The following is a 25901-nucleotide window of genomic DNA, read 5'->3' on the forward strand; positions in this document are numbered from 1 at the left end:
ACGCTTGATTGTTCGATGATCACGCTTCAGAAGCTTTGCAATTTTGAGACTGCTGCATCCCTCTGCAAGATATCTCACTATTTTTGACTTTTCTGAGCCTGTCAAGTCCTTCTTTTGACCCATTTTGCCAAAGGAAAGGACGTTGCCTAATAATTATGCACACCTGATATAGGGTGTTGATGTCATTAGACCACACCCCTTCTCATTACAGAGATGCACATCACCTAATATGCTTAATTGGTAGTAGGCTTTCGAGCCTATACAGCTTGGAGTAAGACAACATGCATGAAGAGGATGATGTGGACAAAATACTCATTTGCCTAATAATTCTGCACTCCCTGTACACTTCACAGAGCAGTCATTCAGAGAGGGGCGAGGCACGGTGCTTGATTAAAGCTCCTCATTTTCTTACGTTATCAGTGTCTCCCATTCCACCCTTTTTTCAACAGAATTATATTCTGGTTATAAAAACATTTCATTTCTTTCACATGTGGCCCTGCATGAAGTCATGAACGACTGCACAACACCTCTGACATGTAAGCAGACATGCATAAGTTTACTAGAGCTTTACTAAAGCATAGGGCCAAGGATGTACTCTAATGGAAGCAACCACTTCGATGAGAAAGTCCTCCACAATACACTACAAACGTAAATAAATCAGACAAAACTGGGTCCTGAATAAACAGTGTTTCCGATTTTCAGTCCTCTGTTGTGAGCCATATTTCTGGACACATGATGAGTCTAAGATGTTCTCTGATTTACAAGACGGTGTGGATAAAACCTCTGACAGCTGTGGACTGACACATGAGACTGTGTGGATGAGTGGAAGCACGGTGCTTAAGAAGATCGTCCAATAATGACAAGGTCACAGCATTGACCCTGTGATCGACAACTGTTTCCAAAGCATTTTAGGAGATAATCTTTAATGTGAGCACTTCTGTTGTGTTATTAAATAATAACCCTACATTTAATGTAAAAGTCCAGATTTAAAACCTTTTGTGTCACATAAGAACCCCAAACATGAAGTCAGGTAGGAGACACTCACTAATGTTGCCGACAGGGGTTAGCGTGGGATAGCTTGGAAAAAGGCACTAACTCGTGTGCATTGAAAAATTGAAGTTTTTAAGTCTGTTGATGCTGCACGAATGCAGCGCTCTCTGATCGGGGGCAGGTGTAACTTAATCTGAGGCCTGATATGTCACTCATGTGCTATGCAGCCCGCTAACAGTGTAAATACAGCTAATGGGCGTCCTTGCAGCAGTCTCAGCTGTTTGTTTGGTGAAACTTAAAGAGGTATTTTTAGGGTGTCCCCACTCATGTCCAGGGTCCAACAAGGGGAGACTCTGGGGCTATCACTTTATGAGCCATCAGCAATCTCAGAGATGCCTGAACCTCAACTTCGCTTCACAGCTGCAGCTCTCGCACACATCCACAACAGCATTTGTTGTAAACAAAGTGCCCGTTAATCGGGCGAGCTTGAAGCGCCTCCAAGTTAGCAGAGGTCACATTTGGATGAAAACACCAGAGCAGTTAGCAAACAGCCACCGGCTCGGGTTTCATATTGTAAAGATGTGTCCGGGAGTAAATATAGATCATACTGACAACTTCATGTGGTCTCTTGTTCATTAAATGGATTAGAAACAAACACCACAAGTGCTGTCATGCAAACACAAACCTGACAAAGTTGGGAGACTATGATTTACAAATGATTTGCAAATCTCAGAAACCAAAAAGACCATAGAAAACATATCAAATGTTTAAATGTACCATTTTGAAAAAAAATTTTAGAATTTAGAATTTTAAGGCAGCAACACATCTCAAAAAAGTTTCCAACTGTGCAGCATCCCGTCTTATTTTAACATTAGACTGCATACCTCTGTGAGCTGAGGAGAGTAGCTGTGGACTTTAACAGAGGAACGTTGTCCTGTTCTGGTCTGAGGAGGATTCTAGCTGCTCAGCAGTCCTGTTTCTGCTTTGTCCTGTTGTGGGTTTCATGATGCTCCAGATGTTCTCAGCTGGTTGAAGGTCTGGACTACCTGCAGACCAACTCAGCACCCGGACTTTTCTCTTACAAAGCCGTGCCGCTGGAATAGATGCAGTCTGTGGTTTGGCATCATCCTGCTGTAATATGCAGACCTCCCTAAAATCGCACATCATCTGGATAGGAGCATGTGTTGCTCTAAAACCAGTATATACCGCTCAGCATTGATGCACCCCCGCCATAGCATCAGAGATGCAGGATTTTGAACTGCGCACTGATAACGAGGAGGATGATCCCTCTACTCTTTAGTTTGGAGGACCTGGTGTCTTTTTTGGGATCCTCTTGGGATCCTCTTTGCCTCAGTCCATTTTAACAAGCTTTGGTCCACAGGAACCGGCGCTGTTTCTCCATCACAGTCACAGTCAGTCTGGCTTCTTCACTGCATGATGGAGCTTTAACCTGCGTGTGTGTGAGCACCACACTGAGCAGTTCTCAGACGGTGATTCCTGAAGTGTTCCTGAGCCTGTGCACTGATCTCCTTCCAGAGTCATGTTTTTAATGCAGCGCTGCCTGAGGACCAAAGATCATGAATATCTATTATTGATTCTCAGTCTTGTTCTTCATGCACAGAGCTTTAACCCGCCCTAACCCCCACCAACTGCAGTTTTCTTGGCTGATTCCGAAAACACTTTTTTTAGATTTTGAATTAGTTTATGGACAGTGCATCTGCATATATGTTGGTCATTAGGCAAATGTACTGAAACCTGCAGTCAGCTGAGACTGAAGAAGCCACTTGGATGGATGATGAAATGTTCCTCCCACTGAAAACGTGACATCCAGATGAACTGAATCAACTTTCTGGGATTTCCTCACCTGGATGATGGAGCATGCATCAAGACTCTACTGGACAGGAGTGAAGCTGTTTTTGTGTGAACACTGCGTAAAATGTTTATGTGTAATATTTAAGTTTCCTTCTTTTCCACTCTAGCTCTAATTTTGGTTTCTTTAGTTTTGTGTGTGTTGCAGGGTGGATTAAGAATATAACAGTAATGACAAGAACAAGTTTGTTTATGTGTGAAGCAGAGAGTATAATTTTTTCTTAGCTAAACTTCAAGGATAGATTAATAATTCCAAATGCTGATGAACCAGGAAGTCACATGAATCTTTTTGTGAAAAATTTGAATGCAGTCTTTCAAAGGCTGTTTGACCTGTTTGTGAAGCTCAGACTGCTGAACATAATATTTGAGTAGCTAATAATCACAGAGGTGACTGCTGATATTTCATCAGAAGCTAACTTTCTCGTCCACTGGCAGCAGTAGCCGTTGCCTCACAGATCTCTCACCACTTGCTCTGTTTTACGAGCTCAGCTGTGAAGAAATAATCCTGCGAAAAGTCCGTGGCTTCCTGCCAGCTGAGCTCACAAACCTCTGGATTCCCAATAAAACTCCATCCTTTACTATGTGGGATTCGGCTCATACTGAAGAGGCAAAGAAGTGTTTATTTGTGTAAGGCCTATCAATAATGCAAGGCCATTCACAGCACTTTATACAAGACATAAAAAGGATCACGGGGGTGTCATTAAAAGATGTATGGTTCTGGTCTCCTTTATAGAGAAAGATAAGTTATGATGAAATGAACACTGGAGCAGTATCATAAAAATCACTGAGGTGAGCTGCAGTTCCTCTGATGTCCACTAGAGGCTGGCCAGACAGGGAGTCGGTCTTCACAGACGATATGTTAAAATGTCCAACTATACAAATAAACACGTGAATGTGAATTATTGTGTGACTCATCCAGGGAAGGTTTTAAATTAGAGGTGTGTAATTTGAGAGACGATGTGACAACGATCCACACAGAGAGTTTTTCTGCAACACAGCGTTAACGTCACAGAAACCACGCAGACATTAAGTGTTTTACTAACATTACTAAAACAATATATCACACATGGGGTGATGTTATAGTATAACTTTGTATTACTTTTATTTGTTTTGTAATATTGTTATAATGGGGTCTTACCTGTTCATGTTAGTCTTACATGATCTGACATGTTTACTGAAAATTTCCTGAAAATTTTATTACTATTATTTTTGTTTTTGTTTTGACTCCCACTGTTTTTATCCATTTGTTCATTTTACCCAGTGTGGTAAAGCCTTCGTTCTCTTGTATCTCTCTTGACCCCCTTTTCCATTAGTACCAACTTGGATCGACTCGCCATGTCAACAGCGTAATAAATGACTCGCCCTTTGTTACTTTGTCTGCGTGTGAGCCCTGGATTTGTTTCCTGTCCATCACACTTAATGACACAAAATTTGCTTGTAGGGTCTCAAAAATGATTGCAGTGTTGGTGGTGCATTAAAGGTAGTCATTAATATTTTAATGAAGTTCTTTGATTTCATTCTTCTCTTAGCATTGAAATGTTAACGACTGACGTCACAGTGGCTATGTCCACCTCTTATACACAGTCTGTGGTATGAACCCACTTTTCCCTGTGGGTAAAATTTCCTGCACTGCAGACTTGGCTCATGTTAGCCAGTCAAGTCGGGTGGGGTCACATGCACTCAAATGACCTCACAGTAACTCTGCTCCAATCAAAGTGCACTTTCTCTAATTTGCTGTCACGCATACAAAAATCCCCACATAAATTGACCGTGTAACACAAAAATCAAAGCACTAACTCAGCGTGTCATTCTCCGCTTCAGTCCATGGAAAATCACTGAGCAAGGCAGGCTGGGATAAAATGCTTGACTAATATCAGCCCATCAAGCTCTTGTGCTTATAATAGTGACACTTACAGTTGGTTTCAGCGCTGCTGCAGGCTCATATTACCTCCTTATTACCAGGCAGTCAAAGCCACATCAGAAATAGAACAATTATAAGCAGCACTCGACAGCCAGCACGTGCCCTTACAACCACATCCTTAATGCTGTTTCTATACCTTCCACATATCTGCTTAAATTAGCAACTTTCTTGCTTTGACCTTGTCCTGAAGTCACAGATATGACAAGCAAACGAGCAGCCAAGGTGAACTCATCTTAATGTTCATGGTTTTTGACACAGCCATTATTCAGCCTTAGTTCACTTTATTAATCAGCATCCATCATTTTAATCAGTGGGTGATTTTAAAAAATAATCTGTTGGACAAACTCTGATAAGGTTTTCTTGAGATGCCATATGGATGAATCTGATAGCATGAAGGGTCATTTTTTTACACTTAACACAGCAAATAAAAGACACAATAATCCAAACCTGCTCCAACATGGGAACAGCTATTCATGGATAACTTGGACTATGACAGAATACATGCACATCTGGGCAGTTCACTGAGGACACAGATGTTGCTGTTATGAAGGAACATTAATTCACTATGAATGCAAACTGTATCCTTACTTAATTTAAATTACAAGAATTTGTAGGTTTTTATAACGTTTTAAAGATTATTTTATTAACTGCTCACTGAGGAGTATAGCTTCATACACTTGTTTTATTTAATAATTTATACCTGGTTTTTCTAAGTTCAGACACGTTTGCATTTGCAAAGACAAAGACGCTTTGCAAATCTCAGCTTGCATAAAGTGAATCTTAAGTGTGTGGCTATACTGTCAAGTTCAGGTGACTGATCCTTCTTAAAACAGCACACTCAACCAGTGTGAGTAAAACTTATCTATATTTTTTCTTATGTAAGTATTTCAGTGTTTGAGTCGGTATAAAAAGAAAGATATTTGTTACCTGTTTTACTTGTTTTTATTGAAAGTATACTTATTTTCATACTTCAAGCCTGAAAAATTATTAACCAATGTTTCCTACACTTCTAAATTCCTACATAGACCCAGAGAATCCTACACAAATCTGCAGAAAAGGAGACACGTAAATTAACATATCTTCTTCTGCATCCTTTTCCTCTTATACATTTACTTTATGTAGTATTCATGTAGTATTTATGTAGTATATGTGATTTTACTGAATGTTGTGCTGCACACAGATGCATGTGTTCTTATTGTCTTGCCGTCTGTGAATTGTGGGACAAATAACATACAAACAGATGAGGGAAAAGTAATTTTGTCTAAAGTATGCACTGTAAATACTGAAAGGCTGACCTTTGGTTTCATCCCAGAATGACTAAATAGATTATGAAATAAGGTGTGTAAACAGACAGCTCAGCCCAAATACACTGACTATATTCACTGTTTTTGTGTGTTATTGAACAAAATATGGCCTTTTTAAATCACTAAATCTATCCTACCCTCATTTTTCCAGCTGAAAAATAAAGGAAATGTTCAGTTTTTACACCCAGCAGAACAGAGTAAAAGGTAATGTTTCTTAGATCGTCATGTTTTATCCATCCTCTCCATCGCTGCCTGCTGCCTTACATGGAGTCTTAAGGCCGCTCTGGTAAGTGAGCAGCAGAGCCACAAAGAAGCTGCTACAAAAATAGAAATCGTAAATGCAGCCCAGTTTAACCTGCTCGCTCCAGCCTGCTCACCCATCTAGGTGAGGCAGGAGCCACAGGCATCCTCTGCACACGCCTTCCTCTGGCTTTAGTAATTCATCCATTCATTTACAGCCGACAGCCCTCATCGGCAGTTCGGTTATCACAGAGCATCCATGACTTACTTTTATCTTTTATTCAGGAGTCAGGAGCAGAAGCATACTGTGTATTATGGAATATTATGAAAGCAAAGGAAGGATTTCACTAACATGTCTGCACAAGGTATATTCTACACCTGAAGACTGACTGTGGCTTAAATGTTTGTATCTGTAACTTTCACTGATGTAAACTCTACATGACGCAGATGTGTTCCTGAATCAAATCCAATATGTAAATTATTTTTTTCTATTTTCATTTTTTGTAAAAAGATCATGAAATGTTGTTTGCTCTCTGAGCAACAGAAACTCCAAACATGCGATTATCCTTGGGTTTTGAGCTTTGTTGAGTTTGTGGGTTTTGTAAATGTTTTTTTTAATTTGTTTCTGGGTCCTTGGGTTTCTTTTCTTATTCATGACTGTGTCCTTTACATTGTTACGTTTGGTTTGCCTAGTTTACTCTTTCTGTCTCTCTGGTATTAGTTTGATATTGAAGTTGTCCGCATTTTCTCTCTGTTAAATTCTTGTTCCTGTTATGACATTATTAGTTTCCTGTTTGACTTTGATAGCTCTTTGTCACTGGTATCTTGTGTTTAGTATTAATTCATCTCCTGTATCACTGTCTTGATTGTTGTCACTGGTGACTTATCATCCAGCTGTTTCCAGTCTGTCTCTGGATCTATGTTTTGGGGCTTTCTTTGTTTTTTAACTCTGCTTTGCGTTTGGGTACAAATGTCCTACATGCTATCCGGTCGTTAAGTGATGACGTGACAAATCCTACTTCCGGGTCTAAAGTAGTCTGCGTTTAATATGGCTTTTGTGTTGTTAACATGTTTAATGTTATGTATTTTCTTCTATTTGATCTCAAAAAGCTCCTAAGACAGTCAGTGATCCCTGTTGACCTCCCTCGGCTTTTATTACCGCTAATCATTTATTTAAGCTCAGTTTTTAAAACCTTAGGATGTAGCTACAGCCCAGCCCATGCAGCAGTATATGAATGACTAACCTCGTATTGTGGATGGATTATCTCAGTTGTTCTCCTGGCTGAAGTTTGGTCCTTTTACAGCATCCTGCTATGTGATTACATTTGTTCCTGACCACCGAGAACACTCACGTTAACTTTTATCGAGTGGAAAAAAAGTTAGCTTTTTATATTATGCTAACATAGCTGTGTCGCTAGCGGTCATGTAGCACATCATTACATACCAGCTAGCCAAACTTCAGTAACCCTACAAACGTCACTGCTGTTTAGTTTCCTGTCTTCATTTATGCTGGAAGTGATAACAGAGCTGTACGTTTTAATTTGTTTCCAAAACCCCGCAGTCAGGACATGCTATATTGTATTTAGATAGAAGCTAGCGAAATAACTTCCTGCTAACTTCTAACTCCGTTAAATGTCATAAATTCCGTTTTCATGGATGCCTGGATGTTAAACTCAATTGTTACACCTGGTAGAGCAGAACGCTGATCATTTTATTAAAGATGAAAGACTTTAGACAGTTTTTCAACTCTCAGTAATGCCATAGTGATCGTTTGATATATGGACCTGCAGCGGAGTTTAGACCCAGACACGGCTAGTGACGTCAGACTTAAGGACCGGATAGCATATAACATGATGTGTAAACATGGTAAAAGGATTTACCATGTAAAAAAAATGTATACGTTATTCAATGAGTAAACAGACACGCTGGCCCAAAGGACTCCAGGACCAGGAGCTCTAAGCTGGTCTGTACCTCGTATTTTTTTAATGTAAACGTAAATTACTCAAGATTTTATGTAGTTATTAACATAGCGTAAACTGTACTTTCACTCCCCAAACTTCCTTCCTTCCAATTACTATATAATGTGCTACTGCTTTATAACGGCAAAGCTTTATAACGTCAGCTGATAAAGGTGAGGAAGAATTGAAATTCTATTAACAACATGTCCAAGTGAAATCACGTAACCTTAGATAATTACGGTGGCCTTGCAAAGAGTCAGTTGTGAAATTAACAGACTATCGTTCTGATCATCTTCTGAGTTGAAGCAGCAGTTCATGAAAGGAGGAAATGATTGCACTGAACATAATCAAGGTAGTTATTCTTTTTAAACATATTTGTCAGAACCCTTTAATTATCATTAAAATGTTATGGTTTTTGGACAGCAGATTAGATTAAAAAAATATTTTGTTACCTAACAAATCTTCTCAGTCAGTTTCACTTTCCTCCTCCTCTTTTCCTCCTCTCTGGGAGCTTTTATCCACTTAATAATTCTGCTCAAGCTTAAATAGCTGAGATGCTCTCAGCTTCATGGAGAATTTAGTTTGTTTGCTGTAGTTTCACCATAAATGATCATACTGAAATCTAATCTCTTATTGCTTCTACCATAAAACTCCTAAATTAGGAGGTTTTAACCATCCAAATCCTGGTGCATTCTCGGACCTCGTCAGTCATCGAGGCTAAAATTCTTCGGGTTTATATGAGGCAGGTTTCCTCCCAGGAGTTTGTGCGTGAGCTCTAATCAGTGGTGACCAGTCCAGAGAGCTGACATCATCCCAACATGCAGTAGGCCAGCAGCCAAGTCCCACATGCCTTTCAAATGGACTGAGTATGAAGTCACTTGACTCATAAACTCTGAGAGGAGGAGGGGGGGGAGGGTGCGGGTGAAGTGAGAGCGAGGCAGGATATCACGAGGGTTTGAACGCTGCTCATTTTACGTCGCTTTAAATTTTTACAAGCCGTTTAGCTCCTGAGCGTTGACCAATCTCAAGTGGTTGGTGGTCAGCCCACCACATGCATGACTCGAGAAATGAGTCATGAGAGAGGAATAAGTTTGGACCGTATCATAAGACTCCCACCGCATCACAAACAGCCATACTGACTAAAGGGGACAGAGATTTATTAAGTATGCGTAAGGCTTCTCACATCAATGAATAAGATCTACATTTAAATAGAAAATCTGGGATAGGAGAACCTGAATAACTAAATCAACATTTAATGAGAGCCTTGAATTACTGATACCTGTTATCAGCCGGCTGAATGGCTGTTATCAGTCGTTATCAGTCTTTTGCCAGCATGTGGCTTCTTCAGCCAACGAGGAGGCCGTTATCACTTCATTCACTGGTAAGTGCAGAGCATAGAGTTACACACCATGGCTCATCCACTGGTTAGTGAAGTCCTGTTGTGAGCTTAAGCTGACGTTTCTTGCATCATTTTGTGTTTATTTTGAAACCATATGTGATGAACAGCAGTCCATCTCACTGTGAAACCCTTGACAATGAGCACAACCACAGTAATCCTCCAGTTTAACTTGAATAAAGACCCTTATTTACAAAAATAACCTCGTGTTTTATTCAGAAGCCTGGAAACTACCAGGAAAGTGTTTACTGAGGTAAATATGAGGGAGCACTGGGTCATTTTCCCACAGACTTCCACGATTTAAGCAGAAGTTTTTTATGCAAGTACTGGAGTCACCTCCTACTGGCCCCTAGAAAGAATGAAGATTTCAGTTGTTTGCAAATTAGTTTCAGACCCAGAAGTTACATCCATCTTTGTATGTTGCAGATCACACCGCTGTGTTACAGCATGTATAGAAAACCAATGCCCTGTGGATGAGAATGGACTGGGTTTTCCAGTACCATCCAAGTGGGAGGAAACCCTGGAGACAAACTATCTCATCTGGCCTGAGAATGGGTGGATGGGTGCATGGATGAATCGATGGATCTTTTAACTTATTTTAGGGTTCTCACCAGTTTTCTTTGGTTCTGCTGTTTTTAGGACTAATCTATTGAAGCAATCACTGTGTAAGGTGAATGAGGGGAACAAACTTGCTGGATTTCAGCACCCAAAGGAGTGTCAAAGAGGGGGATTTTACAGTGTGACAACCTGGGTCATAAGGAAGCATTTGCAGTAAATATTAAGGTTCAGATCACACATCAAATGCATCAAACAGACAAAGTCTCAGTCCAGATATTGGAGGACATTATGTCCCTACTTCAGGGTTTCTGAAAGAGTAAAAATAAATATGATTCAAACTTGGATAAGAGTGCAGTATGTCTACCTTGTAATATGATGGCAAATTCAAGGCTGAGCTCAGACAGCTTGCCACAACATCAACATCCCATCTTTCCCAGCGTGATCCATCTTGATATTATCAGCTGTTTGATATGCCCTCCTCATTGCTACAGAAAAGTGTAGCCAAACAAATGCAGTGCTCGCCTCTGCTCCCTGTTATGCTGTCATGGGAACAGCAGTTGTTGTTATGAAACCAAACATGACGGCGGACGCTGGTCCCACACAGATTAGTGAGCTGAATTAGCAGAATGATCTCATAGTTCCTGTCTTATCAGTTGGCCTTGGGTTGCAAATGGAAGATACGGTCACACTGTTACAAGCTGAAGCTGAGAATTTAAAGGCTAATGTGACCAGAATCTGCAACGGTTTTAGAAATCAGTTATAGTTTTTCCTCATTTTTTTTTCTTGAATCCAAATTCAAGTCAAATATTTGATCAAGTTTTCACAACCACCAGGAGGGTATTTTAAAACAGCCAAAAAGAAATGAGGGATTAATCTTTTGCTTTAATTGTGTTTGCTTTGGATCTGCAAAGCGATTTTCACCTCTGATGTCCACCTATAAATGTACTGGAAACATTGGAGCTATTCCTAGAAGCAAATCTTTTCCATTATCTACGTTTGCTGAGTCAAACTTGGAAACATCAAGTTTTATTCACTTCACTTATCCAGATAACGGAGTAATCCTACCCTATGGCACGGAGCCCAGGCAGTAAGGATTTTGGGTACAAGTTTCTGATCTATCAAAGGATTATAATGGAGAATTACAAGATCTAATAATGCTTAGGGACTGATTAATTCCTCACAACTACAAGACATTAATAAGAAACACTAAATTTGTCATTTTCAGCTCTTTAAATCATTAAGGAGATACCTATAATCGACTGTTTGACCAGTTCTGGAAAATACTCAATTTATAAATTTCTTATTAACATATACAACTACTTTATTTGTCATTCAGCTGCATTTATAAATGTTTCGCACTGCTTAGAAACATAGCTTCATGCAAACTCTCACATCCCACCTCGTCGTCAGTGTATCAGTCCATGTTTGCTTGTGGTGTACCTCAAAACTCTTTTAGTTTTTTTTTTACCTCTTGGTGAAATCTTCCAGAAGCATCAAATGTATGTACCACTGTTATGTAAGGAACTAAGATCTATTTTGCAACACAAAGCACAATAACCCTGAAGCAGAAGTCAAAAACATGATTTCTCAAAACTTTTTTCTGACTAGTTACTTTTTGATTTTGCACCAGATTATGACTGAGGAATCTCAGAAGAACCACCCCTTCTGAAACCCAAAGATTCCAGTTATTGGGAAATTAAAAGGAAAGAGACACAGAAGATGATGAAATGACACAATAAGAAGAAACTCTTGAGTTGTGAAAGCTGGGTTGAGATGAGATCTTTTTTATGAATTGCATGGTTCGAATGTTTGTTGGGATCCTGGTCATCATCAGCGCTGCGTTCACAAACCGTTACACCCAAACACATCCGCTCTTTCATCATAACAGTTTAGAGGAGACATATGTTGACCCATTTACAGTTTTTTCTGAATGCTTAAACCCTAACTGTGATTCCTGTAGCACAATCTCTAAAACTATTCAGACTTATAGCAAAACCACTCACTGAGTTTGCAAAACTAAAAGCACAAAAACTGCTTTGCACTCAGTTTGCAATTTTGTAACACACACTTTGCAAAACTGTAGGCACAATTCACTGCACAACACTCAATTACCAAATTTCCAACACACTCCTAGCAAAAGTATACACATGTATGGCTATCATTAACACTAATTTGCCAACTGTCTGGCACACTTTCACATGTGAAAACTTTTTTAGATAATTAGTTCACTTTGCAATCAGCCTAAGCACTATAATACAGGTAAGCTGTGTGTGCAGAGTACAATGGAGGGAGCAGAAAGAGTGAGAAGTAGAGGAAGCCGAGGAAGAGGACGTGGAGGTGAAGAAGTAGGATGAAGAGGACGACAAGGACAAGGAGGAGCAAGAGGAAGACGAGGAAGGGGGAGAGGAAGATGAGGAGGGGGGAGAGGAAGGGTAGGAAGAGTAAGAAATAGAATTGCTGATGACATCAGAGCTACAATAGTGGACCATGTAATCAACCGTGGAATGACCCTGAGGGTAGCTGGCCAATGGGTCCAGCCTAACTCGAGCCGCTACACTGTAGCAAGTACCATAGGGACATCTTGAAATAAGAATCGGTTAGTACAGTCACTTTGCACAAAGATTTGTAGCACTGCCATATGCCAATGAGAAACACACCAATACCATTGATGTAAAAATACGGAAATTGTTACTTTACAGAATTGCTAGATGACCAGATGCTGGGGCAGAGGAAGCATGTTCACTGCAGACCAAGTAACCCATATAGTCATTATGGCGATTGCAAATAATCCTATACTTGGAAATGAACACTTGTGTATGTTTTGATGTGTTTGAATAAACACCAGTACTTGAAGTTTGGATCCCTCTATGCTTATGGATCTATGACAGAAGTATGAGCTCAAACTGACATAGCCTACCTTGTGCACAGAGAAAGCAAAAGCCAGATGTGTTTTGTATTCATACCATCAGTGTGTAGTTGGCGCATTGTGTGCTTAGTAGATGATGGCTTGTGTGTACTGTTTGATACGGAAACACCATTTTTACGAAGGTGTGAAGAGTTAATCTAGCTGTGTTTGCTTTTGCAAGAGAACTACAATGTTTTGATTATTGGGTGACAGGTTTTCTTATTTGTGTGAAGAGTTTTGCAAAATTAGCCAATAGTTACAAAAAATGTGCTTACGCAATCAGAAAAAACTGTAATATCCTGTTAGGATTTGAAACAACTGGTGCAAATCAAACATCTGGATCGCCACCAAACTCTAATCAGTGGTTTCATGTTGCAGATTATGTTTGATAATTTTGAAAAATAACGTGCTGACGGACGGGTCAAGCAAACAATTTCCACATTCAAAAATTTAATTATGCTGCTTTTTATTCCCATCCGTTGGTTTTTGTTTGTTTTTTTGTTGTTGTTTTTTGCTGCCTGTATGCACACTTTTTAAAATAGCTAGCAAAGCAAAGGGAAGGTCCCAGGAGATCTGGGCAGGGTCGGAGTATGCTGAGTACAACAACAGAGAGGAGGTCGAGTTAAAGACCTTCTCTGTTTAATGTTCAGCTCTGAAACACATAAAAGCGGGAACATTTTTAAATAGAAGAAGAGACGTCTGATGTATAGTTCAATCCTCAAAGCAAAATCAGAACCAAAGCAAAACCATGAAATTAATCCAAAGGAAACATGTGAAGGTTTGTAGCCTGTGTCAGGTCCGGCTGTGCCCGAGGAGTCCAGTGCACAAACATTAAGGAGTAAAGGAACAATATATAAGCTTCTTATATAGTGCACATCGGTCCAGATTTCACAAATATGCAGACTTCATCTGATAATACATGATTAAAATATTTTCAGATGGTTTCCAATCTTCATTTTTTTTATGTGCAGAAACAAAATGTTAAAATACAGTACAATGTAAGATTTTAAAATGAAGGAATTTTTTGTATTCATTTTTTACTTTTTTCTGTTTTTTAATTTTGTTTTACCTGGAATTTTTTTTAGGGTTATTTTTATTTTATTTTTTTACATTTTTGTTAGCCACCAGAAAGAGTAAGATGAGCACCTTTTTCTTTCTGTTGTTAAGGTTTTACTAAACAAATACATTTTTGAGATTAAAACTCTCTTTTACGACAGTGTCCTGGGTCCAGGCAGTTCCACATAACCCACCATGTTTTATGCTACTGTGGGTTTATTCCTAAGAAGGTGCTACAGAAAATCTGTTTTCTTCCATTCAACCATTTTTCAAAACTGTTCATCCAGCTTGTCCTGGGTCTGCTCCGGGAGTAGGCCCCGGGGCAGACCCAGGACACGCTGGAGAGATTATATCTCTCGGCTGGCCTGGGAACGCCTTGGGGTTCCCCCAGATAACCTGGAGGAGGTGGCTGGGGAGAGGGAGGTCTGGGCCTCTCTGCTTAGGCTGCTGCCCCTTGGATAAAGCGAACGAAGATGGATGGATGGATGGATGGATGTTCATCCAGCTTAGAGTCATTGAGGGTCATCTGTCAGCGCAAGGCTAACACAGACAAAACGTTCACACCAGCAACAAATTTAGAATCACTGGTTAAAATAATGCGTACGTCTTTGGACTGTGGGAGGAAGCACCCATAGCACCCATGTGTGTGCAGAAAGAACACTAACTCCACACAGCTGACTGAGCACTTTTGGCCACTCCCTTATTTTCCAAGGGGTCGCCACAGGGATGGATCCACATTACACCAATACAGGACTGCCCTTCCTTCCTCCCTCTATCCTGGTTTGATACTGCCACGTGTCCCGTGGTTTCTTTCTCCCACCAACTTATGTTCACTACTACACTACGGTATTGCGAAAATGCATCTTTTTCTCTCCGTTTTGACCTTCCGTCCACACTGAGACGCCGTTTTTTGTAAAGGAAAATGCAGCGTTTTGAAAACGCTCTCCAAAACGGATACATTTGAAAACGCCGTTTTCACTTTGCAGTGTGGACAGCGAACCTGGAGCCTTTTCGAAAACGATGACATTGACGGAGGGCATTATACAGCAGTTGTTTTGTTTGCTCTCAATTTTGACAGCCCTATTAAATATTAATATCTCTTTGTACATGCTCCAGATAGCTTTTCTTCAAATTCTTTAATTCTCACTTGCTTTTCCAACTTTGTACTTTTGTGTTACTCGCAGCAACAACTCCACCTCATTGTAAGTCCATTTAAAAAACTCGGTGCTTTTCCTCAACATTTTACCGCAATGTTTCAAAGAGCCGGAAAGTAAATAAACGGCAGACAGAAATGAGGCAGGTCGAATCGTCTTGCATTGCACGCATGCGCATGACTGGAGCGTAAGCGTTTTCAGCCGTTTCAATGTCCGAGAACGCTTACACAAACTCCTAAACACAAACTTAACAATGTAGTGTGTGCTGTACAGTGTAGCGAGGAATGCCCAGACCTCTACATTGGCGAGACCAAACAGCCACTTCACAAACGCATGGTACAACATAGAAGAGCCACCTCCACAGGACAAGACTCAGCTGTCCATCTGCATCTTAAGGACAAAGGTCACAAGAAGCAATTTATGTCCACAGTGAGCGACTATCTTTGAACAGAGGTGGTGGCTTAAGACACCAACTGTCTGCCATCTATAATACAGTTTTGAGATCCCTTCCCAGACGCCTTAACCCCCACATCCCGGGCCATCTGACCTCAGGAAATCACATGATAGGGTGGGGCTAGGTTTCACCATGAGCTCACCCGAAACCTTGGCTGATTGTGACCTACTCATGTGATTAGGTAGAGGATCATTAGGGGATTGATTGTCCCTCTCGATGGGATACTCCCACAGGGCTTAAATCTGGGACTCTCCACCATTTGACCCTAGAACAGAAGAAGCTTCTTGGATGAGAGGTAAAACGTCTTCAAGCCACTTAAAGAAGTCCAGACGCTTTTCTTTCCAAGCTCCTTAGACTACGATGACCTGGATGACTGAGAGCCTTCACAGACATCTGCTGTTTTGTGCTCTAGTTTTGGAAATTAAAATTCCAGGATTTTCTCTCAATGTCATCCGGATGCGCTGGTGTGTTGTGTATGTACAGTTTTTTCCCTTTTTGTTTCACAAACCAACATGGAGGTGTTACACTACTGGGTCTGTGTAATTCTGGGTTAAGTTATATTATTTGATTTGTTGTTTTTCATGGGTTTGGTTCTCTTTAATTTTTTTTATGTGTGTTATATTTATAATTCCTAGTTTCTAGTTTTCTGTCTCTATGCCTTCCCTGTGTTCCATGTTTAGTTACTCTAGTCTCTGTGTTTCATGTTCCTAGTCAGTCGTGTCTCCATGTCACAGTGTCAAGTCTGCATCTTTGTGAAGGTTTCCTGTTTATTTTGATAGTTCCTTGTCCTGTGTTCAGTGCATTTGGTTTTGCTTCCTCCACGTCTCGTTATGTCAGATTAGTCCAAGCTCTGTTTTCCTCCTGTTTCCTATTCCCTCGTTACTCCGTTGTGAATTTAAGCCCTGTGTTTTCCTCTGTCTGTTGTTGTAATACTCTATGTGCTGTAAGTTTCTCCAGGTTTCTGGTTTCTATTATTCTTAGTTCCCTGCTCCTTGTTTCCAAGTGTTAAGTTCTTAGTTTCCATGTTCAGGGTTTTGGTTTTTGTAAGTTATTTTATGGAGGATTTTTCCCAACGAAAAAAGCTGCTGCTTTAAGTTTACATTCCAAGTACAAGTCCTGCATTTGGGTCCTTCATTCTGCCTACTGCACCTGACATGATGCAACCAGAATCCTAAAACACTGAAGCTACACAATAAGGGGTACTACACCAATGAGTGACATCACTATCGCTATGTGCATTTTTTATACAGTCAGTGCCAGTCAGACCAACAAGCCTGCACCACTGCTAAACACTTCTCACTGACTCTCAATGATTACAGTTTTTTCTGATTGCGTAAGCACATTTTTTGTAACTATTGGCTAATTTTGCAAACCTCTTCACACAAATAAGAAAACCTGTCACCCAATAATCAAAACATTGTAGTTCTCTTGCAAAAGCAAACACAGCTAGATTAACTCTTCACACCATCGTAAAAATGGTGTTTCCGTATCAAACAGTACACACAAGCCATCATCTACTTAGCACACAATGCGCCAACTGCACACTGATGGTATGAATACAAAACACATCTGGCTTTTGCTTTCTCTGTGCACAAGGTAGGCTATGTCAGTTTGAGCTCATACTTCTGTCATAGATCCATAAGCATAGAGGGATCCAAACTTCAAGTACTGGTGTTTATTCAAACACATCAAAACAAACACAAGTGTTTATTTCCAAGTATAGGATTATTTGCAATCGCCATAATGACTATATGGGTTACTTGGTCTGCAGTGAACATGCTTCCTCTGCCCCAGCATCTGGTCATCTAGCAATTCTGTAAAGTAACAATTTCCGTATTTTTACATCAATGGTATTGGTGTGTTTCTCATTGGCATATGGCAGTGCTACAAATCTTTGTGCGAAGTGACTGTACTCACCGATTCTCATTTCAAGATGTCCTTATGGTACTTGCTACAGTGTAGCGGCTCGAGTTAGGCTGGACCCGTTGGCCAGCTACCCTCAGGGTCATTCGACGGTTGATTACATGGTCCACTATTGTAGCTCTGATGTCATCAGCAATTCTATTTCTTACTCTTCCTACCCTTCCTCTCCCCCCTCCTCGTCTTCCTCTCCCCCCTCCTCGTCTTCCTCTTGCTCCTCCTTGTCCTTGTCGTCCTCTTCATCCTACTTCTTCACCTCCACGTCCTCTTCCTCGGCCTCCTCTACTTCTCACTCTTTCTGCTCCCTCCATTGTACTCCGCACACACAGCTTACCTGTATTATAGTGCTTAGGCTGATTGCAAAGTGAACTAATTATCTAAAGAAGTTTTCACATGTGAAAGTGTGCCAGACAGTTGGCAAATTAGTGTTAATGATAGCCATACATGTGTATACTTTTGCTAGGAGTGTGTTGGAAATTTGGTAATTGAGTGTTGTGCAGTGAATTGTGCCTACAGTTTTGCAAAGTGTGTGTTACAAAATTGCAAACTGAGTGCAAAGCAGTTTTTGTGCTTTTAGTTTTGCAAACTCAGTGAGTGGTTTTGCTATAAGTCTGAATAGTTTTAGAGATTGTGCTACAGGAATCACAGTTAGGGTTTAAGCATTCAGAAAAAACTGTAAGTCAAAGTGTTTAAACAGACCAAATTACAGGAGACCATAGGGGTGGATGAGCAGGGTGCAGCACGAAGGTCCTGGGCAGGCTTGAACCAACCCAGCGGGGCTTTTCCCTCCACCAGAAGTAACATGCTATAATTCAAAAAACGTTTTACAATTACGTTCCCCTCATAATGATCCCATTACATCTCTGGAATACCATAAAACCATAACACAGTACATCTTTACTACTATTAGTGTAACACAAGTTTTCTTTCATTCAGGAAAACTAATGGCACTTGACTGCAGAGCATACTTGCACAAACGTTCATGTTTTCCATTCATTAGCTGCTTATAGATATTTCAGTCTGGACACAACAAACCTTGTGTGACTGAAAATTGTTTTCCTGCTGCAGCATCTCCGCCCAGCTGCTGTAGAAACTGTGTCGGAAAGAGCAGAGCTTGTCTCTCAGCTGATCGGCGCTTAAGCACTCTGGTAAAACATCTATTAAATTAATGCCTCCTGATGTACTGCTTCCTGAAACCAGCCTTTACTGGGCTGTGAATAAGGGAGTCATAACTCACTGATTCACTGAGCGAGTGTCTCACAGACGATCCTTTCATGACTCAGTAACGACACACTCAGCGTGGCTCAGTGGGTGTCGCTCCATTCCAGTAACTCATTATTGAAGCCGTCACTATACATCTAAATGACGCCTGGAAGCATTTAACTGATCACACTTACACTTTAGTTCTGAAGGTTTTATTTTGGCCCCACTTCAGCCTTATTTAAAAGGTTGATAATTTCTCGTTTACACACAGCACCTACACAAAGCTGAGCCGAGTCTGCTTTTCCTTATTCTCTGTCATGTATCTCTTGCTCCAAATGAAGAAGTCAGCGTACAGCATGTTCAAGAAATCCCTGCAATCCCCTATGATGCCACAGGAAGTGGATATCCCTGATGATCCCATCTTAAATCCCTCTGTTTGCAAGAGACAGCCAATCAGAATCAAGTTGTCTCAAAGGGGGAAGAGCCAAAATGGCTTGTTACAGAAATGACATGAAATGAGAGGTTGTACTGAGGCCCAGTATGAAATAAATAAGGATTATTTTGAACTGTGAATCATACAAAGCTGCTCTAATAGATCCCAAGTGTAACAGCAGGACCTGGAAAGGAGATGATTAAGGTCACTTCGCTTTTGTTGCATTTAAGATCAATTTTGGCTGTATAATCTGTCAACCAATCAAATTCAAGAATTCGAGAGAGTTTAAGAAGCCCTGAGTCTTTTCAGTTTCAAAAACTCAGCTGACTAGCAAGGGGTGCCTCAGAACCTCAGGGACAATACGTGTCAGTGTAGGCCAGTCATTAACCAAACCCTGCTTTTTTAACTCAAGTGGGACCAAAAGGCACAAACTGAAAATCCTCCTGCACTAAGTAAGACTTGAAACTAGAGACGGAGACCATAAACTCATCAGGAAAGTGTTTACTAAGCTCACACAGAAACCAAGTTAAGGACAGATTTCTTTTTGCCATCAGAGGAGTCACCCCCTGCTGGCCTTTAAAAACCATGCAGGTTTATGCAGATTGTTGGCTTCATGCTCCAGAACCAGAAGTATGTTGGCATACTTTGGCATGCAGAGAGGAGCAGCCAGGGATCGAACCACCAACTTTCCAGTTAGCGGATGGCCTGCTCCTCCTCCTGATTGTTGACCATCAAATCACTATGTTGCAGGATTTTAGCTCCTCCCTGTGTTTAGGTGGAGACAACAGTCTTGTATTAAAGATGTACCACGCCAGTTTTGGAAGGTTAAAAGCATGGGGGTAGTATTAACCCGCAGGTTTCTCAGCCAAACAGCCAAACATCTGGTTTGGAGATTTTTGTTTTCTACTTTTTTTTCCCCCGACTTGCCATTTGACTTCTTTGCTACAACGTTAGGTTTGAAGATGGTGGTTTGAGTTAACATGCACCTCTTCACAACATTAACCCTGCACGAAAACCTAAGAGTTAGGATCAGTGACTGTGCCAGTCTTACTAATCCCATCCCTGAGTTTATAACATAGTGAGACCCTGGTGTTTGCTATGAAGACTATGGTTTCAGTCAGTGACACTACAGTCTGTTTCCTAGACTTTTTAAATACTCGAACACTTGTCCACCCAAGATTTAGTCACATCGCCATCTGTCATTTTTCTTTTCACTCTTTTCCTCTTTCAGTTCTCCATGGTGGACCATCAGGTATCATGGGTCATTCAGATGTTTTTGATCTCAATCTTTGTCTAGCAGCACCGTCATCCTTTTGTCCATTAAATACCTGAATTGTGTGGTTGGTTTGCAGTAGGTGTTTAGGTCCTACACAATCATTTTCACAACAGTTCTTTCTCAACTGTTGATGGTGCAAATCTACTACACTGTTTCTCTGTGCACACATCTGTCCCCTCTACTGTTCGGCCAGATTTCCCATCAGAGTCAAGGGTTGGGGGATGCAGGGTGTGGTATGCTGCACAAACTGAACTCTGAATGTTATTTGTGACACTTGAGCCTTTCTGTGTCTCTGTTTTGTAACTCCACACGCTTTCTATTTTTGCCAGCTTCGCGCAGACATCTACTGCATCATCTGCTTCTGTCATATTTTCCATTTCTAGGTTAAAGGATGTTGTTTGTTGAAGAGATTGTGCAGACAAATTTATGATTTGGGGGTTATATTAATAAATCTATTAGAAAAACCTGGCATGGGATAAGAGTACAGTTTTTCTTTGGACATTTATTAAAGTGATCCGTGTGGGAAACCAGAGCATGGCCTCCCACTCTCCTTTTAGAGTCTAGAATTTGCATCATGAATGTGCAGTATGTGATGAAATAATCAAGTTTGGAAAGGAAGGCCTTTAAACCCGTTAAATTGTAAACAAAAAACATTTTACCGCTTTCAGTAATTCTGAGTAAGTTTAATCATTCATCATGAATTATTTGGATATGCTTTAATTGATAAAACATTTACAGGTGAGGTAAAAGGTTCATGAAGAGGTTTATTAGCCTGTGAGCTCAAACCTGACCCCAACCTCATAAAAATGTGCTTCATATTTTTGTCTCTGAGGTCTTAAGGTAGTTGGAAATCCTGTTGATTTTTCAGTATTATAAAAGTCGCAAAGCAGCAAATGTTAATTAGTGACCATTTTAACTGGATTTACAGCAATGACCTTAAAATATTTTTGCCTAATAATAACTAATAATGTTATCATTTCTAAACTGAACGCACACACATCACACTTAGCTTAGATCACGTTTTTCACTCCATTACAGATCAAATCCACCGTCATGAGTCAGGCTTCCATAAATAGCTTGGTTTGAGTCACTGCTGATGTTTTGTTGACCCGTCCATCCACCCTGACCTCCTCCCTCAGCTGACTATTTGGTTCTGCAACGTCATTTGTATGACTGATGTTGCTGTGCATCGACAAGACACATTTTAAATATAACATTTCCACACTTCTGATTATTAGTATTTTTGATTATTTAGTGAATGAAGTTACAAGGAAGCAGAACACCAAGCTTGTCTGATTTTTTTCTGATGAAAAAACGGGAAATAATTCAGCTGCCAATAATATGGAACAACACTTCAAAACTACCTTAAGTAATTAGCTGATATAAACTACTGTAACAAATCTTTAATGTAAACTGCTTTATTTATTGAAATATCCTGATTTCTTTATTTTAATCATTATATTTGGACTCTGGATATTTATTTGTTGTGGAGTTTTTTTTAATTTCAAATAAACATTTTGATAACTTCTCATACTGTTTACTTGGTGATATAAAACCTATATTTATCTCAGTTTTTCTGTTAGCTGACATTTAATTTAGTTCAGATGATCTTGTCTGGATTTTTTTTTTCTTTAATAGCAGTTGTGATTCACCAACTCTTTATACAGATCTCTGTATCTTTGCATTTCTGAATATTTGAGGAAAAAGTATGTTTTTATATGATTGTCCTGTTTTTTGTATAATAACTGCAAACAATAAATAAATGCGCAAAAAAATTATAAATACTGTTTTGCTTCCATCAGTGTAAGGTGTTTCAGTAATGGTATACGCCAATATATTTTCAAAATTATCGGTCTATGATATTGGCATGTTGGCAAATATGATGGCACATACCCATTTCAGTAGTGGTCAGATGTTTTTCTAGATTTCTTTGTGGCAAATTAAAACAAATATATCAAAACAAGCCAGAAATCAGAGTTACAAACCTGGTAGCTCTTAGTGTCACAGCTGTTCGGTCCCAAAATGACTCCAGTCCTTATTAATACTTCACTTCTTCTCCAGCACTCACCACACCAGCGTGTCTGTCTTCTTTCCTTTAAATCTTAAATCCAGCCTTCACTGTGTCTCCTTTTCTGCCAAAGTTGGAGCATGGTGAAGCTTTGTCCTCTCCAAGTTTGGGCTGTATGCTCACTGGCCGAGAGAGTATGAGTGAGAACTGAAGACAGAGAGAGAGGGGAGGGGATCGTGCGAGGGCAGAGATGAGAATAAACAGACTCTTTCTCTGAGCTGAAATAAAATAAGTTCTCTTTTTGCCGCAGGATGTTCAGCCTCTCTCTTTACGCCTGCTTGTTCCCGGTCATCAGCACTGAGGCTCTGCTCTATATTTAACCCGTGCTCTCACTCTGTGTTAGCAGCTCAACTGACTGACGGACTGACTGAGGCTCGTCCAAACCCCCAACAGCTGAGCTATCAGCCCTGACCACACCTTCTCCTCCTCTCACAGCCAAAGGACTAGGTTTGGGTGCGTTTGGCTTGAGTTGTGGTTTGTTTTGTTTCACTCCAAAATATTTTTATTCTTAACAGCATGAAACCCAGATGTTCCTGCCCCTCTGTTAATGTGACATCACTGTACTTGAGTTGATCACTCAAAATTAAGTGGATTTAACTTGAATAAACAAGATCAGTAAACTTCTGGTATTCATGGTGAACTATCAGCTCTCAGATTTGCTTTGTTTTCATGTGTTTTTACCTTAAATAGTCAGTTTGTCTCATTCACTTCTTCCAAGCACTCCCCATCTTCTTTATTTCCTAACCCTAACCCTAAACTTGAACACACCATCTTCTCACCTTTCCCTAACCCTAACGAGTGTCTTTGACAATCATTTCTTTGACCTTCTCACCCCTTCTCTAACCTCAGTTTTATTCCCAACCTTTCTAATCCTCACACTTTTACTAAACTTGACCTCTTTTTTAATAATTTATGTAACGTTTAGCTTTTTAGACCCACTTTTGTCCTGCTCACATTGAATAATTCTGAATACAGAATTGCCCGACTGCTGCTAAATATAATTTTATTTATGTGAATATGTCTGTACACAAACACAAACATATATCATGTATTCTCTATTTAAACAAGTTAAACATTCAGAGCAGGAACTTGGTAATGCAACAGTGCCACCATCTCTAATCTGACTCCTAATTTTTAATCCTGACCCCCTGAAATTTATCCACAATCACTGACCCTAACCCCCATGAATCTAACCCCTAAACCTAGATCCAGCATCTTCCCATAATGCAGCGCTGCAGCCTCCTTGCTGAACGCTAGGCTAACTGGGAACATTCCCGCGTCAATCAAGTCAAACTTCTGTTATTGCGAAGCTAGCCGCTCACAATGGTGGAGAGAAAAGTTGATTCTGAAAGCAGAGCCTTTCAGCGCCAATGGGTGACTGAATATATGTTTACAGACATTGCTGGTAAACCTGTGTGTCTTATTAGTGGAGCTAATGTGGCTGTAATTAAGGAATTTAATTTAAGACGGCACTACGAGACAAAACGTCAGGATAAGCTGAAAAACCTAAATGCAGATCAGAAACTACAGAAGTAGAAGAGCTAAAGAAGAATCTGACATTTCAGCAGACGTTTTCCACCAGAGCAAAATCACAAAGTGAAGCTGTTGTGAAAGAAAATTTTATTGTAGCAGAGGAGACAGCCAAATCAGCCCGGTACCACTCTGAAGAGCTGCATGATGAAGCTGTGCGTTGTCTTGTGTCCAGACAAAACGCAGATTTTGGCAAATGTGAGCCTGAGGAGAAATACGATTGCTGATCGGGTTTGTGAGATGGCCACTGATTTAAGAACACAGTTGTGTGAAAGAAGCAAAAACTTTATTGCATACTCTCTTGCTGTGGATGAAAGTACAGACATGATGGACATTGCACAGCTGGCCATCTTCATCCGTGGAGAGGAAATATTGAACATTAAATCAATGCACGGGACAACGACAGGAAAAGAAACTGCCCAGGGACAAACTTGTTGGACTTACAACAGATGGAGCGCCGGTGTTGTGCGGTGAAATAAGCCACACAACACCGGCGCTCCATCTGCTAGTCAGCAGGATGCGAGTAAAGATGCAGGAGGAGAACTGTACCAGTGAGTTAACAGCATATCACTGCATCATACACCAGGAAAGGTAAAGTCCTAAAAATAGAGCATGTAATGATCACCGTAACGCAGACCGTAAATTTTATCTGAGCTAAAAGTTTAAATCACCGTCAATTTCAGTCTTTTATGTGGGAAATAGATTCAGAGTTTGCCCACATTCCTTATCAGACAGAGGTCCGTTGGCTGAGTTGGGATAAAAATTCTCAATAAAGTTTTTGAGCTCAGCAAGGAAATCTGTCAGTTCATGGACATGGCATGTATGATGCAGTGAAGGCATTTCAAGTGAAGCTGTCACAAATGCACCAGTGCAACCTGCCTCACTTTCCCTGTTGCCAAGTAATGTTGAACCAAGTCAGCGGACTTTGCTGAACTGCACCTGTGCAGATTCAGATGGAGCTGCAGTGTAATGATACACTCAAAGTGGGCAAGTCCTCAGGTAAACAAGAGTAACTACCAATAAGAGTGGAGGATGTTGTTGATGCATTAGAGGGTTACCTAGGCAACCAGTGCCTGGAACGTCTGCAAAGTCATCTTTACCCCTAATCTTTAATCCTAATCTGTGTGTTTTAGGCTCTTCGTTCAGGTTCTATGTCCATGTGTAGGAAGAGTTGCTCTAATTTATAATACTGTTCCCGTGCTTTTAAGATGTGTTTCCATGTACCTCTAAATCAATGCATATCCAATCTGTGGGCACATGTATATGTTTATTTATACTACTTAATATTCTCATTGGTTACACAACTTAATCCCTAAGTAACCCCTGAACCTTAATGCTGAACACAAGCCCTACCTGGTAACCTTAAACTAACTCTAAGTTCTCAGAAAATGTGATTTTTCACAGTTTGAAATTTGCCCTTGAGAATCTTGTTAATAGGGTTACAAAAATTAGACCTTCTAACTAGCACACGTAAAAAACTATTAACATTTTTCCACCAAATATCCCTTTGTTCCCTTAAAGCTACGGGATATGACCAACATTAACGTAAGCAGACAAAACTTTAAAGGTCTGAGAATTTCTAAGAATCAATTTAAGACCTTTAACAGCCTTTTAAAGATGTGCATATGGAAAATATTTGAGTTCATGTATTTGTAATATGACTCAA

At 40.2% G+C, this 25901-nt stretch overlaps 1 protein-coding gene across 1 annotated transcript in view; it reads right to left on the minus strand.

Annotated features, from left to right (window-relative positions):
• LOC146652786 (filamin-A-interacting protein 1-like) overlaps nucleotides 1–23052 on the minus strand; it is a 49841-nt gene extending 26789 nt beyond the window's left edge. Inside the window, exon 1 of the mRNA XM_085382561.1 lies at nucleotides 22623–23052. The gene's annotated coding sequence lies outside the window, so the exon portion shown is untranslated. The remainder of the gene's footprint in view (nucleotides 1–22622) is intronic.
• Between the last annotated feature and the right edge of the window lie 2849 nt (nucleotides 23053–25901).

The sequence above is a fragment of the Rhamphochromis longiceps genome, linkage group LG15 (genome assembly GCF_057381845.1).
Source record: "Rhamphochromis longiceps isolate RC_006_pf linkage group LG15, R_longiceps_female_GT1.1, whole genome shotgun sequence".
NCBI classification, from domain to species: domain Eukaryota; kingdom Metazoa; phylum Chordata; class Actinopteri; order Cichliformes; family Cichlidae; genus Rhamphochromis; species Rhamphochromis longiceps.